This window comes from Monomorium pharaonis, chromosome 11 (assembly GCF_013373865.1).
Source record: "Monomorium pharaonis isolate MP-MQ-018 chromosome 11, ASM1337386v2, whole genome shotgun sequence".
Classification (NCBI taxonomy): Eukaryota; Metazoa; Arthropoda; class Insecta; order Hymenoptera; family Formicidae; genus Monomorium; species Monomorium pharaonis.
The window spans coordinates 11,603,045-11,620,727 of record NC_050477.1 but is presented as its reverse complement, the minus strand read 5'-3'; the positions used below and the strand labels follow the sequence as shown (position 1 = coordinate 11,620,727).

General features: G+C 37.7%; 1 protein-coding gene and 2 long non-coding RNA genes across 7 annotated transcripts in view; 1 reads left to right on the top strand and 2 right to left on the bottom strand.

Moving 5' to 3' along the window:
• LOC118647917 overlaps positions 1–17,683 on the bottom strand; it is an 86,939-nt gene that overhangs the window by 51,592 nt on the left and 17,664 nt on the right. The window lies entirely within an intron of this gene.
• LOC105837333 (T-lymphocyte activation antigen CD86) overlaps positions 1–17,683 on the top strand; it is a 264,759-nt gene that overhangs the window by 237,203 nt on the left and 9,873 nt on the right. The window lies entirely within an intron of this gene.
• LOC118647916 lies at positions 1,931–17,390 on the bottom strand. The gene is made up of 3 exons (XR_004965057.1): positions 17,379–17,390; positions 5,723–5,725; positions 1,931–3,731 (listed from the first exon to the last, which is right to left on the bottom strand). It is a non-coding gene; the product is annotated as an uncharacterized LOC118647916 (long non-coding RNA).

Sequence of the window (17,683 nt, the reverse complement as noted above, 5' to 3'; positions counted from 1 at the left end):
CCCGGAATTCGGATTAATGTCGTCCCTTGGTTTGGAAACGCGCGGCCAGGATTACTCGGCGAATTGTCTCGGCGGGACGTCTTACGTTTTACGTTAATTATCCACTAAGCTTTCGCATGAACTTTCGTCATCGTACCTTCCCGTACCTTTAATCACATCCCCGTTCGAGCAACAGTGATCGAGAGTTTCCGTCGTCTATTTTCCTACTCGACATCGATCGATGTCAATACCTTACTTTAGAAACGAATGTGACGTCGACACCGAACAATCGAACTTGTCGAATTACGGAAGGAGAATAATGCGAAAACGATTTATTTGCCACTCGCGTCAAACTCCCTCGTGATAGTACTCCAACGAGGATCGATGCGCAACGCTCTCCATGTAATAATTGGATGACTGATAGATGGGCTATTCGGTTTTCGTTCATTATTATGATCACAATTAGGGGATTGACCGTTACGTATTACTTAAAACAACCTCGGAACCGCCAAATTGATATTGAACGCGAGCGAAATGACAGACAAATTAGAAAACTATATAGTCTCACCCTGTCGGTCTTGATCTGAAATATGTACGAGCCTGCCCTCGCTGCTTCAACACGTAATTTTCGTAAGCTTCAAGCAATCTCGCCGTCAGTTTTAAAGGTCAAGAGGCAAGGTATCCCCGTTTTCCGCTGTCGAATTACGGGTGAGTTTAAGGAGACGAATTACACGGACTCCTCTCAATTTTACTTTTGACCTTTTTTTTTACTACGTCGTGAAATCGCATCGTAAATATGGTCGCCTCGTTTTGAGACACGATACGTGCCGCGACTGACAACGAGTTATTGGCAGTTTGCAGAGTAGGGATTTACTCGGCGCGTTCTGCCACTCGTAATCCTTCATTCTGTCTCGAGCTTGATCGACAGGCCGACACTCGCGATGTCGTAATAAGATGATCCTCGGGAGTTCCTTCGCGCGCCAAGTCTTTTCTCTGTTATTTCTTCGCCGCCGAAAGTTTCTATGAACATTAGCCGTAACTTTCGCACCTCTACCTACCGTCTTATTGGTACGCCCTACGAGAAGGGGTGACACTTGAGGGTGATACATCAAAAACACTCGTTCGAAAATGATTGCGTGGGTGCTACGACGCCCAATTTTTCATATAAATTTCTTTATCACTTTGCGATATTTATTGCGATCGAGCCAACGCAATCGTAACAAACAAGCGCGCTAAGAACACAATATAATAAAACAAACGATCAATTAACGCGGACATTAAAACAAGGGCTGCGAGAACGTATATTACGACGGCCGATATATTTGCACGCGGAATAATAACTCCTGGGAAAATGTACGACCTGTTACAATATACGCAAGCATCATTGAATTATAACAGGCTTATGGATTATAGGAAAACGGTTTATTTGTGCCAAACATTTTGTAATCTCTGATTGTGATTTGACGCGGAGCGCGCAGAATACTCGCTGAGAGAGCGCGTACGAAAGGGAGAAAGAGAGGCGAAGTAATAAAATAGGGGTAATAGAGTTAATTTCGGACGGTGTTGCCACGTCGTACTTTACATTACGATACGAGTTGCCCATTAGCGTAATCCTCTTTTAAACTTTTTAATGTGCCTCTTTTTGAACATCCACGACAAAAAAGAGCTACACGAAATAGCTCCGCTATTCGTAGTTGATAATCTGTAACGTCCAACGACCGTTTTAAAATTTATTTCGTTTCATCAAAAAGCAATATTATTCCACATTTTGTTACATCTAATTCTTGAAAGCTGTATCATGAAAGATTTTGTTAATAACGGTTGTCATTGCTTTCTTAGATCTTATTATTATCTATTTGATTATTTTCTTATTATACTTATGACTGTTTTTTATTTTATATTATACTATTTATTAATGTTTTTTTTTACATAGATTTGTTATTATTTTAACTTTTTTATTATATCGGATTCAATACCGGATTCAAAGCTGGAAAAGGGGAGCGATTTCTGGACTTGTTAGCTCTGTGCGTGTGTGTGTGTGTGTGTGTGTGTGTGTGTGTGTGTGTGTGTGTGTGTGTGTGTGTGTGTGTGTGTGTGTGTGTGTGTGTGTGTGTGTGTTTTGCACCGGGTATCGATTTCTACTTGCCTTCGTTTCGAGTGGCAAACGAAACACGACAATTTCACGACAGTCGGTACTGGAAACACGCTTTTTTCATTAGCAGTCTGGATCGTTGCCACGATTTCGGCCTTACGAAAGTGAATGCGGCTTACACTCGGCTAGTGTTACGGCAAAACGATTTGTTTTCCATAGAAACCTTGCAATCCCGGATTGCACCTCGATGCGGCGGCGAATCGATCGACACACGACGCGTTTTCAAGCGGGATAATCGCGACGATCATCTGGTTCTTCTCGACACACTTTTTTTTTTATTATCTCACCTTGCCCCATTACTCTACCTTCTATTTTAAGCGGAGGTCAATGTGGACAACGAATTATAGATAGGGCGGTTCTATGCTCGATTTGCGTGCAAGATAGTCGTTACTGAAATAAATTAAGTAATGGACGAAAGCTTCTGATCGGAATCAACGAATCGAGACCTTGTCGAGAATTACATTTGTCGGTACAAATATATCCCCAAATTTTTTCCACACTTGATGTCCTGATCATCGTTGATAATATTATTCTTAGACAGATATTTTTTTTTATATTCGGGTAACGTCCAATATTGACGTTATCAAGAAAAATGAATTAAAAAAGAGTACAAAACCACTTGTACGGGTTCCTGAGAAAAAACTATTGTACCATTAAAAAAAATAAAACTCAAGTGGCAGTAGTCGTAATTCTCTTTAAATAAATAACATCACAATATTATACCAATTAAAATAAAATTTATACACATATATTTTATTTAACTCATTGTCAACCAAAATTATACGCATTTTCGAATTATTATACAAGATTAATTCTATCTTAATATAACTGTGAGTCATTTTTTTCGATCCAAGCACAAGTAAGAAAGATTCTTTATTTTAATAAGTCATTACCCATTACATATTCTTGCATCTATCTGCGCTCAACGCAACACATTTGAAAAATAATACCTAACGTATACGATTTAAGTTAAGATTACTTTATCTAAAGCTCCCTAGTCTCAATTGTTTCTTATCAATAAACATTTTTATATCAATAAACTAAATAAAATATGATTGATATAATTAAAGTTGATGTAATGATAGGTTTATAATTAGTGATTCCTACTTACATATCTTTAAATTTTGTTGATCAAACCTCTTTCTTTATATATATATATAAAATATATTTTTAGTATTTACGTAAGTTTCAATCTAATCAGCGATTTTAAAGTCTATGTAATGTATGTAGTAGACCTCCTTCCTTCAATTTCGAAAAATATGTTTTTATCTAGTTTTTCTCCTCTAGTAGTTGCTCAAACTCTCTAATTACCTCTTCGACAATTCACATAGTGTACTGCTGTTGTTTATCTCGAAACTCGGTATGTTGTTTGCATTGCAGTATCCGGGATGTATATAAACCCACAAAATAAATTTAAAGCTAGGATTCCACGTGGTTCACCATAGCTCGTACCTCGTCACAAATTCAACTTGCAAATTGATAACGATCCAAGGCGCGAGATGGCTCGTTGGCTCATTCACTCACAAAGCTCTTTGACTTGACTTACCAGCAGGCTTTAGGTTCCCATGATGCGTAGAAGTCAAGTCATGACGAATCCCGTCTCCAGTGAGATAAGAAACGATGATAGATTATTAAATACTAATAAGACATAAAATATAAAGCATGTTATATCAGCACCAGCCACTTTACAAAAAATTGATACGGGACAAAATATGTCCGTATTTAGTTTCATTACACAGCGAATATTTGATATTTCGCTACTAGCTGAGATTCCAACAAACATATAATAAAAAGTAATCATTGTGATCTTATAAACACATATTACAACTGTTTGAAACGTTATAACTGGTATTCAAAAACTCACAATGGCCTATTTATAACATCATTAGCCTAATATTTTATGTTGTATGATAACTTCTCGATGTTCCGATTGGTTGCAAAGTAGAGAAGTTCTCAAAGTTTTTAAATTTTTTATTTTGACTGTGTTTGAAATATACTGCCAATATAAAAAATTTATAATTCACGTTACGTATAAAACAGATTTTTAATGTTGATAGTAAATTTTGAAACTCAATTTTTGGAGCTAATTGGAATGTCCAACACGCTTATTGTACGACAACATAAAATCAGGTTTATCTCGCGTTGAATAGCGATTTTCAATTTGCCAGACGGACGAGTCTAGGCAAGCCTAGACAAGCCAAGACGAATTACAAACCATGAGCTACGCGCACTGGAACTGTAGCTTTACAATAGTCATTGTATTGAAAAGGTTTTTGAAAGGCCGAGTGAACGTTCAGATTTTGACCTGTGCACCGTTTTGAATAATAAACAATAACTAATTTTGCGAATTAAAAAAAATTTAAGAATAGATTCAAGGAGAGTAAATTGTATAAGATTTTGTTCCTAACAATTTAGTCCCTGTAGTCTAACATTTTTATTAAGGTATTTACATAAAATTGTTTCCCACTTTGATAAGTTAAAAGGTAAAACTTAACAGTAAAGATTAAATTAAACTTGTACAAGTTAAACTTTTTTGTCAATGAATCATTACTGATATAATATTTTTTGTAATAAACAATGTTATTTTTAATTTATATTGAAAATGCAGAATTAATAATACATAAATGCAATAATTTTGAGTAGTTTTATTATAATTAATCATTATAAATATTTGATACTCTATTCTAGTATATTTAGATTTTGGACATGTGTATTGCTTGAGAAAGTTACAATAAAAATTTTAATTATTTTTACTATAAAAACGTTATTACATTATCGTTACAAACAAAAAACTATGACAATTATTAAATAAAATTAATAACGAAGAAAATAAAGTTAATGATAACGGTATTAAAATTAATGCGTTATTTCTTAATATTGAAGAATACAGACTACTAAAAATATGGCAATTAGAAAAGCAATCTTGCTCTTATATTTTTATTGCACTTTAATTGGATTTCTAATCGAGACCTGTCTATTATAATATTATTACACACACACACACACACACACACACACACACACACACACAAATATATATATATATATTAAGCTGTGATTTTTACTTCGAATTTTGAGAAGGATATGCACTAAAAAAAGAGTTTAGCAATACTAAAATGTTGAGTGAAATAACGTTAATAAAATATTTAATTAATACAATACAATAAAAAACAATTTTATTGTTCTAAATATTTAGGCTAAACTATACAATCAATCAATCGTTTGGTAATTCTATTAAATATTTAGTAAAGTAAAATTATTTTTGGCAATATTTATCGAATATTTAATTGGCATTTATTTTACTCAACATTTTTTCATAGCTATTACTATACTTTTTTTCAGTGTATTGAGACGTATCGGTATCGAAGTGTATCTTTAGAGAGAAGTGGGGATGTGTGTAAGTGAATATAAGAATTGAACAAGTGTTGGACTATGTTTGGACATGTCAAGATATATTGAGGTCTTTGTAGCATAGGAAAGGGTCAGATATACCGTGAACATGGATAAAAATACAATAAGAATATAGAGGATGTTTGGAAACGTTTGAGAATGTGTATATGCAAGTATTGAAATGTCGATCTATAATCGGACACTCTAGGGCGAGGATTGCGACGACATTTCCTCAAATATAGATTACCCAATTTTGATATAAAGGATAAAAAATTCTATCTTAATATTTAATATAAAGAAGACAAATAATGATACTTTTATTATATATAATTACCCCAAATAATCAATTGAATTTATTAAAAATTTTATCCACTTAGTGGATTCTAAATAATAGCGTTTTCATTCGATTCAACAATTTTGATATCGATATACTGCCGGTCTTGCTGTTCGTATTATGTAACACTTAACGCGAGACATTTTCGTGTCTCTTGACAGAGTTATTCCACGGAATGGTTGGCAAAATTTGCAATGACAGTCGATACAAATAAATAGCAATTAGCTCTGGAAGTATTGCGCTTGCGGTAAACGAGGTGCCAAGAGCATATTTACATGCTCCAATTAAAGTTACCTCATTTCGTCATCGTAACGATTGCAGAAGTAGTTAGAAAACTTTTACTATTTTAACTTGTCCCTTCAGTCTTCCCGGGGTCTTCGTATCAAAGGCCACTGCATTATAGAACGAGGAAGGATTAGCCGATCCGCCCGCTCTCTCTCTCTCTCTTTCTCTCTCTCTCCCCCCCTCTCTCTCTCTCTCTCTATCAAATGATCTTAAGACATGGCACAGGTGATTTAAATTTATGCAGCCGCAATTCTGCTCGTAGACAGCGCTCCTGGGGCACAGAAAAGCGGAAAAAGGGTTTGTCAATAACACTTACAACAATGCTCTCTTCGTTTCGATAGCGCCGTCCGTTTCGATAATACCTCGAAAGGGATAAAGTTTTATCCACCTCGGGATCGTCTTTGCACAGAAAACCAAGAAAATAGAATCCGTAACGAGCGGCTTTGAATCTCTTAAAAATTCAAGTCGTCAATTTAGATTTTTTTCGCTTTAAAGGTTAAAGCGAACGTGCACGAATTATAGAATATTTTGATTGTTTATCTCAATAACACTAATCGCGCTAATATAAAATTGTTATTTAGCATTTAATAAAAATTTTGAAAAAAGTACAGCTTAAAAAAAGTAGTAATAATGCAGTACTTGAAAATACATCTAAAAACTTTACAAGTGTTTTGATACGAAAAAAAAAATTATAGAAATGGAATATAATTTCATTACTAGACGCACCGATATTTGCCTTACGTTTACTTTTCTTTGCTGGTTTATCAAGAACATGTTACCGGTGCAACCGCGAGGAAGCGGTCATCGCTTACGACGCGTTAGAGGCAATAAATGACCGTGCACCTGTGTCGTTAGATACGTCGCATAATTAAGGCCGTGTAAAGGCGACGACACAGTGCGATAATGCGAAATCGCCCGCCACATTTTGTCGTCGAAAAATGGATCCTGTCATCGCGAATCGTGACACGAGGGGCAGAAAGTTAATTTCGTCCTTTCTATCTACGTCTCTTGTTTCTAATCGAACATTCTCTCCTGTGTATGTCGATTATTAGGTATTTTATACTGTTCTATTAAATTTTTACAAAATCACTCGTATTCGGACAAAACAGTACTATTTAATTACAAAACTGATAAATTAATAAGCGAAGCGATTTATTCGCGCCAATTTAGAACACACGCGAAACTAATAATATAATACAAATCAATATATTAATACTAATTTATTGCGTTTAACGGAATAATGATTTAATAAATTAGTCAATTAATTTATTGATAGTACCCGTGGAATTTTGAAGAGGGAAAACGCAGACGAATATTGAAACAACGGGTTATCCGGACCCGATGGTCACGCGCGTTGCATTTTGTCGTTAACTCCGGCGACAGCAACGTTGATCTGCTTAACACCAGCTGTTGGACATGGAAGCGACGATATTAAAAGGGATAAAGGCAAATGGAAACAGACCATCGCACTGCGCGCATTGCGGACGCGCGGGAAAACGACGGCCGGTAAAACCGCCGCCAAATTACGGTATCGTAGCTTGACATTGCATTATACGACGGCCAATAAATGTTTCGGGCATGTCGATACTTCGGCCAATTAACAACAGTATTCTCATTCGCATTAAAGCACGAGCCGCACACTTTTTTCATTCCATACACGATTCCCATTCATACCTATTGCCAGATGAAATTTTATCGCTTTAATGAGCACTTTTGATTCTTGATTATCGTTAGTTCGTTTTCGCGATTTAATAGGATCGGCTTCGAAATGAGATTATTTTCAAAGCCGTCGCTACTTTCACGTGACTTTTACGCAGTGACATACATGTTCTCTATTTCCCATTTTCAACTTCTATTAATATCTTTCGAGTATCTTAAAAACAAATTTTGACGCTCGAACTGGTTGCTAGAATGCTCATAAACTTTTTGCAGCATCGCTCATCATGCTTAGGTGCCCTGCATAATTATTTTGATGATTCAACAAAGTTATTTTCAGATCTGTATCTGACTGAATTTTTAGCGGCTTTGGCAAAACCGTGTATTACAAAAATTTTTCAGTATTAATTAAAATTAAGTGTATATTATTTTTTACTGTTTCTCTCCATCTTAAATTATGCCATTATGTGTAATATCCGAAGGGCATCAGATGCTCGTATCTACATGTATGTACGTACAATGCGTTTCGCGCAAGATGCACTCGCCAGCGGGATGAATGCCGAATGCGATGGCTGATGCGCATCCTGTATTATCACCCCTGCGAAGCTTTGCGGAGGGTCGTCGTTGTAAAATACGTCTGTCATCGGGTCAAGGAAAAACATCGTCGAACAGGGGGAAAAGTCGGATGGATGATTTCGAGCGTGAGTTACGACGACGGGGCTACGCGAAGCGGAACGGAACGGTGCGGAACGACTACGCGAGATTAAAGGAACAGAGTTAGGTGGAGAGGCACAGAGTGGAAAACGCGGGAGAGTGGTATAGAAAGCGGCGTCGATAACTCGGCGAGGCATCGGCCAGCGATACAGTTGGCCGGGGATCCGATAACTAAACCAATTATTCCCGCGATGCCGATGAGGAAGTTTTAATCCGTTTTCCCGCCATCGCCGTCGCCGCCGCCGCCGCCGCAAAATTTCCGGGGAGGAGGGTAGAAATTTTTCTTCCGCTCTCGCCCGTCCGATATTGCCGCGCCCTTTGTCGACGTAACTTCCCTTCCTCTTTGTCCGTTCTTCGCCTTCAAACCGATTTACGTTTATGATCGCCGAGTCGTTATCATCGATCAAGCGGCACCAAACTTCTCCTCTGTCATGAATTCAAATGGTTATTTGATAACGTGCGCCTCGCGAACGACGCGTTTCGAGAAACGAAATTCCATCGGAATTAATACTCGATGAAATCAAAATACGACATGGGAAAATCAAATAACGTGTAATTAATAACTTTGTATATATTTCATAAACGTACAATATTCATTCCTTTAATTTGCGAATGTTTAACAGAAATCATAGAAAATTTCTAGGCAAAAAGATACAAAAGGCTTATTTATTGAAAAGACTTCTTTATTGAAAGTCAAGGACAAATCGATTGGCAGATATACCGTAAGTGCACCATTATCGCTGTTCAATTTGTTAACATAACGAGGTATCTGACTGTCCATCAATCTAGGAAACATTCAGCATTCACTGTCCGGCGATATTCGTGAAACACGCTTGCTGTTTTGACCATACCGCAATAGCTCAAATTACGCGTATGTGCATTGTGTCATTCGATAACTGTGAATGCGATACGTCGACAGATGCTCTGAAATCTATACCTCGAACTCGAGCTACAGACGGCTCGCTTTTGCGCATAACGCAATATTGGCGAGAAGTGGAGCGCGGGAGAGCAAAAAAAAAAAAAGAATTACGCAGGCACGCGGGATTGGGAGTATCGAAAGGAGGCTTTTATCGGGTTAGAATGGACGTGTTTTCCGGGCGCGCGATTTTTTTTTGCTGATACCTCAGGTATTCATGCCACTCGACCATTCATAGTTGAGTAATCAAACTTTTAACGTCACCCGCGCGAAACGCCCGGGACGATCCGGGTCGAAATAGGTTCGATGGAGATTGATCGCCCCGGCCATTTGCGGTTTGCGCTAAGTCGCCCAATCGGATCTATCTACGTCCACTCGTGGCGCAATGCGCGAAATTAGATCTTCGTTCCATTACATTGCGGCGAACAAAAAGAATTCCGCCAGATGCAGCCACATTTGTCACGATTTGCACGAGGTGCGAGAGGTGAATTTTCTCTCAAAATCCTTCCCGAGAATGTCATCGACACATTTGAAGGTAAAATAAGAACGGAAACGGGGATAAAAAAAAGCATTCTATTATTCTGTAATATCGTCTATTCTGTCAAACGTGATTTATCAAAATGCTCCTTTTAAACTTATCTTAATTGTGAATTTAAGTAGCTCACATTCTCAAACTTAAATTCTATAATTTTCGTTACTTATTACAAAGGATATTAATAGCATCGCTCTGATATCATATTTGATAGTGTCTAGTGCTTTTTTTGTTACTTATTTATCGTATTATTTGTAACACTTTATTTTAGTTTTCTTTTATATAGGATAAGTGACCCAATTACTTGTATATTTTAATATACAAAATATTGGAAATTCGATCTTAAATGCTTTTTGAATTATCAATGAAAAAGAAATAGATTCGGCAAAATCATAATATGCTTTAGAATTCAATTTCTACAGTTAAACAGATTTGATGATTCTCTCAATAAAAAATTAATAAAAACATGAGTTACTAGAGCAAAGATTAATTTTTTGCTTATGTAAGAAATTTTCTTTATTACAGTATGAAAAATATGCGCCATTTTAGCTAACATGTTAATTTTAATCCTTATACATTGTGAAGAAAAAGTTTGGTAACATCCATCAAATGTTGATTATAATATGAGTGATTATAATAAATTTTTTAAAAAGTAAAGATTTCTGGTTATTTTTGGCTACATTAATCGAATATTTAATTATTTCATTCAATCAGTATTTGATAGCGATAACCAAACCTTTTGTATCAGTATACCAAAATGAAGGAAGTCGCGAGAGGTTTTCATTTAACTGATAATACATCACGTTAAGGCAATTTTTCAAGATCACACGTGTGTTTTCGCCCCTGCAAAACTCACGCGAGTTTTCCCGGGGCGGAACGCAGTTCACGTGCCGCGATCGATTCGCGGTGGAAACTAATTGCACGCGCAGTTCTGAGAATTCTTTGCGTTAACCGTAGCAACGAATTTCCACCGCGTCGTAACGTTTATAGTCGGGCAAACCCCAGGCCAAGCTACACCATGCCTCCCGGCGCTCCGACAAGGTGAAAGCGTCGGATTGCATACGTGGCTTTACTAGCTGCCCCGCCTGAACAAATCTGCACTTCGCAGGGTAATCAGTTCTGTGAAAGGATCACCGATCCGTGATGTAAGTACACTCGTTCCCGACGTAATGTAACGTCGGGTCGGAGTTCTTTTTTTTCTCGGCATATTTAAACATGAATATCAGTTTTTATAATCAGCAGAAAACGTCACGTCTCCTCCGTGACGGTTTCCTAATTGGAGTTTTTTCTTATTTACGATAAGGAAATGTTTCATTAACGTAGCGTCTCCAAATGAATTTTACATCCCCGCGATTCTACAGTATTGAAATATCAGCTGCGCGGATTTCAAGTTGAACAAAAGGGACATTTTATTCGAGGCTCGTATTTTAATGGGGATTATACTTTTGCGCTCGCGCAATCTATTAATTCTCGGGCGAAATTCGGTGCTTCGGTACTTTAATTCGATCACGTGGACGGATGGAGGGACCTCCTCGACTTCCATTACCGCGGAACCGTTACTCGTCGCGCGAGATACAGCGGGCGAGCATACGCGCGTATCCCCCATTCAGGCTTACCGCGAGGACGAAGTTGGAACGGCGCGGTCGGGTCTTCCTTCTTCCTGGATCCTCGCGCGGCGCTTCCTCCTTTCGAGATGAATAGCCCGGAGGAGGTCGACGGGCGCTACAAGCTCGTTCGTGACGCAGTGTGCCCTCGCGCTGGTTACATTGTATTAACGCGCCGCCTATTCGTCGTCGGGCCGGATGCCCGCCCACTAATGTCGCGTAAAAAACGCGCAATAATTCTTGGCAGCTGTGCCGCAACCCCTTTTCCCACCCCCTCCTCCTTTACGTGTGCTGCGCTATGTAAGAGTACTGCTCACCCTCCCCTCCCCGCCTCCTTGTCCTCTTCTCGTCCTGGCAGTCGCACTGCTGCAAATCAGGCCGCCTTAATGGGATTACCGCGGTGCAGCAACTCGGTGTAGCAAGGGGAAACTACTTCGACGAGCTTTATGATCGAGATTTTCATAAGGATGGGAGGTTGGGGGAGACTCCCGGTTGACGACCCCGACGGCAGGGACTAGTCCAGTAGGTAGCCGCGCAGGTAGGATATATTTCACTTTCAAGGCGGGAGGAGGGAGGGGGGGGGGAGAGCGCGCCCCGGGCTCGCCACCCGGAAGTTTGGCCGTGATTTAAGCGGCCGCGCGGCCGCACTTCGAAAGTCGCGGAAACATAATAAAAAGCGGACACTCCCTCCGCCCGAGCGGCGAATAACTCGCGGTTTATTAAACGGCGAGATTGCGCCGCTGCAGCCGGAGGTTTGCCGTTGCGTTACATCCGAACCACACTAGCGATCTGCGTTCGTCTCTCGACCAATCGGAAAAAGGCTGCTGAAATAAAGCTTCCTTCCGATTGGTCAAGAGACATAAACGCAAACGCAATCGCCAAATCGCTGGTGTAATTAGGGCATTGCAAAGCTTCCTTTTGATTAGTCGAGAGACCCGAACGCAAACGCAGATGCCAATCGCTCGTGTAATTCGACCATTACGGCGGAATAGTACTCCGATGACCTTTCTCGGGGCGCACGTTCTGTGATTGCGCTCTTTCGTCACACGGAATGCCAAACGGCGCAATTCGGGGCGAGAAAATTAACTCCCATTTTGTCGCAACAAACAATTTCCATTAATGTAAAGTAGTTTAATGTTAATTACGCATTGGCGTAAAACTTTTACGCCGCGCGGTGATTACGCGTTTGCACTCTCACATTCGCCACTGCAAGCGGACCCGACGCTGCGCTTCAGTCTCGTCAACGTAATTCTGAAACGCTCAGTTAGTCTTTCAAAGACTTGCGAAACACGGCCGAAACGTACATTGTCGTGCAAATTGGGACTGTTGGAGTCCCTTAATCGACATCTCGTTGAAATTTTACCCAATTTTCTCCATTTCACGACAGACGTTGGTTGGTCGGTCGGTCTGTCCCCGGCCGCGCGAGCGAATCCATTTAACTGACGGTTACATACTTCACGTACGTGGTATACAACGAGTCGCGTAATGAAATCAGCATTTCGCTTGTAAAATGTAGTATTTCGTTGGCTTCATGTGGTGAGAATTTTCGGTCGCTTGATTTCTCACCATTGACCCGCGTCTCGGATTTGCGCGCTACCGCGGGATGCCGCTGCCTTCATCAGTCACGAGTAAACATTAGCGACAGCTGATTTGCTAATTGGTGGCGTACATCTGAGCCCTAGCCTTTGGATATCCAGGCATACAATCGCGCCATAGACGCGCTAATGCGGCCGCAAATAGCGCCGGTAAATTGCCAATCCTGCGATTAATCGAATTCGATTGGATCCTTGCGTGAAACTCGATTATGCAGGCGCAGTCTACTTTTATGATCGATCACTCTCGCATACGTTGGCAATGAATTTGATTATCAACCTGCATTTAATATAAATCGTACAGTATTGTAAAAGGGACTGGTTGAAGGAGGTGTTCTCGAATATCCGAGTTTACCTCGGGAAATACTATGTAAATCATGGCTGTTTGTAATGATAATCTATTTTAATTTATAAACAAGACTCTGGGATGAAAGGGTTAAAGTTTAACTATGTTTAACTATCTGCAGTGCTGCACGTCGGACATTCAACTTAACGTTGCTCGGTGCGGTCGGGGATAATTGCGTCAGCGTGTCGCGATGCCCGCGCGGGTAAGGCGTTCCCTATTTTCCGACAAAAATAACGGAATTTCCGACAATGACGTTTTCTGTACGTGACATTTGTTATTGTGACGTTATTATAATAATAAATGTTTGTAGGATTAAGAAAATTATTTTTTTTTAAATAATTTGTTACTATTAGTTCTTATTGAATCGAAAAGTAATTAATTATCATTACCAATTGTTAATTCTAAAAATAAATTTGTTATCACTATTTTAAAAGTAATTTGCTAATTTAATGTTTTAAAAATATGAATTTAAAAAAATATATATTTTTATTACTTAAATATTACTTATTTTACGTAAAATATTGGAAATGTATGCTAACAGACTAGCATACATTCTTTTCCCTACGTATGTCTTACAGTCATTTGCACTTTTTTGTTGCTTTTTAGTGTTAAAACAAAGTTAAATTTAAAAAAATAACAAAAACATTTTTTAATGTCTTTTGTTAAAGTATTAATGAAAACAATATTATTTTGTATGTTAAATTTGAACAAACACAACAAAATTTTAACTATATTTAAAAATAGTCCAAAAATTCAAATTAAAAAGTTTTGATTTTTTTACAATTTATACAAGAAAATTTACATCTTTTCGCGTCAATTTTGGTTCAGTTTTAAAAATTTAATATAAAATGATAATTTTAAGTTCAAAGTTTTTTAAATGTATGTGACAATATAATGGTTTACGACACATTTTTTAAAAACATTAATATTTAAGATGATTTTAAGTATAACACTAGACTATGAATACTAGAGCTAGAAACTAAAGATTAATACATACACATATTGTACATAAGGAAATTGTCACAAATAGTTTCAAAATATAAAAAGCAATAATAAAAGTACCTATTACAATAGTTATCATACTGTAAAGTAACGTAAGAAAAACTATGTTACTTTACAGTTACTAAAAAAAGGTAGTGTTGATAACCAGGCCGTAGCTAAAAAAAAGTTGTAATTGTATTACAAGTAATGCTTTACTTCGCAAATTTTAGATGCTTGAAACATCACAAGTCACAATTTCTAACGTTTATTTGTATAAAATCAGTGTCAAAGAGAAATGTGAAAACATCTAAAACTTAAGTGATGTACATTTGACAACTCTTTTTTAATATTTCTGTTATACGAGTTCTGTTTAAGTTTGACGAACCTGATTCGCGCATTTATTAGACATCAAAATGCAAAAGTTTAAAATTGGTCGTATAAACACGCAAAATTACCGCGAATATTTCAATTTATATTTCAATTTCTGTATGCTCGAGAATGTCCCCTATGCGATTTCGCGTATCGAGGCAAATTCGCGAGCGTGTGACTGCATCGTCATCGTCATCGTATCGAGATTGGATTTTCTCTTCTTCGGCTATTACCCTCGACTGCGGGTTAATCTATCAACGTCAACCGCGTTATCCGCGTTATCCGCGTTATTCGCGTTGTTACTAACGCGCGTATTCAAGAGCTCGGCCAATATTACGTGGCCAATGTTATGCAACTCGCTGGTGGCACGTGTAAAAGTACTGGAATAATTATCATATAATCAATAAGGGCATTTTGAAGGGCGGTTTTTGAGAATATTTAGGAAAATATAGTGTTACAGTTTTTAACAAGCCCTCTGGCAATAAATAAAAAATTTATCCCGTTATTTTGGGCAATTTATTTTTTTTTATATCCCACAAGCAAAAACGCTGCTTGCTGGCCATTTGATTATTCCACACATCGCTTGAGTTTTATTTAATTTTAAAACATATTTATCCGTCGTTTCTCGTTATTGTTTATTTATTTATTTGTTTGTCGGTCTCACGTTTACGAGAATATACGTCCCGCCGATCACCTTTGTTAATATTAAAATGCTTATCCGTTAAAGTGCTCTGAGTGGCGCGGGATATTACGGTGTATAGATTGCAATAATATCCGGCGCACTCAGACTAACAATTTACTTTTCATTCCTTTCTTTTGTTTTCACTGCAAACTAAGCATTAGAGAATAATGAGTCGCGATATGTACATGGCCAAGCGGTGTCCCGCATGCGTTTTACGCGAGACAGTTTAATGCCTTATGAATAAAGGTAATAGACCGTCTTGTTTTTGCACTTTAAGAAAGTCTTGCAGAGTTCCTTCTAATAATAACACGCTTTTTGTTAAAAGTAAAGTCTTTCATTTTTGTTTTCTAATTCATGGCCGTTTTGCGGATATAAAACGGTTCATTAACATGAGAGCTAATTGAATACAATTACGTAATTGCGATATTGTGACAAATATACGGGACATCTATATTTTTCAACAATATAATTGGTAATCATTATCTCTTGTCTTCCAATTGGATTTTTATTAATGAAAATTATTGCGACTACTGTAACTTTTGGACATTTTCAATTACAATTATCCTGCAACTCATTTCGTCATTCTGAAAACGTTATTGCAATTTTAATTTATGTAACTTTGAACTTTAATATTTTATTTTTATTGCAATTATATAACAAGCAAGAAGAAAATTGTGAAAGAGAACAATTACACGAATGATTTTTGTTACATCTTTGTACTCGTTGTATTTCTCACTAATGCAATCGATTCGTTGCGTAAAATTATTTATATTATGTTTAATAAATGTTAAACGTAATATAAATTAAATTATGCAGAAATTATAATTTATGTTAAACGCAAAATAAATTAAATTATGTCAATTAAATTGATATTATGATACTTTTAGGAACTTTATATAAAAGCCCAAAGAATTATGTACTTGTAAAAAGGAGATGATGGACGATGTGATTTCATATGCATACCATTTCTCTCTCTCTCTCTCTCTCGCTTTTGTGCAATAAATTAAAATCCTAAACATTATCGTGACAACGCACGCCATGCATTTTGAACTTATGCAAGCACTCACGTCTCGCTGCGTTACTCCAGTATCTCGGCGGTAAAGGTGTGGAGTGTATCGTCAGTGTCGTCTCCCATCGAAAAGCCCCGGGCAATTTTATCCCCTCTCGTGCTTGCTGTCGATTTACTTCCGCGGATCGTCGTTTCGCGAGCCGTTCTCTCTCTCTCTCTCTCTCTTTTTTCTCACCCTTTCGCTTTTCTTTCCTTCTCTTTCTCTTTCGCTCTCACTTTCTTCTTTTTTCCCCGAGACGCTGATGCTCGTTTTCGCTGAAAAATGAGCGCTTCTTGCGGCCGCGCGGTCGTTCGTCGAATTGCGAGTCGTAAATTAGCTCGCGCTCCAGACGGACGTCGGTAGGGGGAGGAAAAAATACGTTCAGGAGCAGAAATCCATCCCCTCTGGATGGATGCGGGCAGGAGAGGAATACAGGTTGTGTAGGTAGGTGTGCTGTTGGAGGCCGAAAGAAATTCGACCCCTCCGACCTCGAGTGCGAACGCCGCCGTTTGACCCTTTTCGTTGATCTTTACCGACGCAATGTTCTTGCATCAATCTCCGGTCAAGTTTCGGCGCGCCCCCTCGGGCACGATCAACATCAAACGAGCTGTTGCATAGACAGTTACAAATTTCTTCCGGTAAATTTGTTTGAGGGGAAAAAGCGATGTTGCTTCATACATGGTGTATAAATTCATCGAAGTGATTTTTTTTTTATGTTACTATCGATCGTGAGAAATCAGCCAGTAGAAAATGGAAATGTATCTTTCTTAACTAGGAAAATTATTTATATAGCGTACCTGCGCTGATACAGTTTAATTTATACAGTGTTAATAAACCTCCACATAACAGAAAAAGCATATATTAGTTTAATGTCAGATTTAAACTAATATATTTCATTTTGCAATTATTATTTTATATGTAAGTAACAAATTTTACTCTTTATATATGGAATAATAATAATCTTGCTTATATTATAGTTTAATGGTTTTTATAAAATTGATAATTTTAATTTTTAGTAAGAAATATTATATTTTTAATATTATAATAATTGTCTAAGAAATATACTATATAATATATAATTGTTTTGATAATAACAATATTG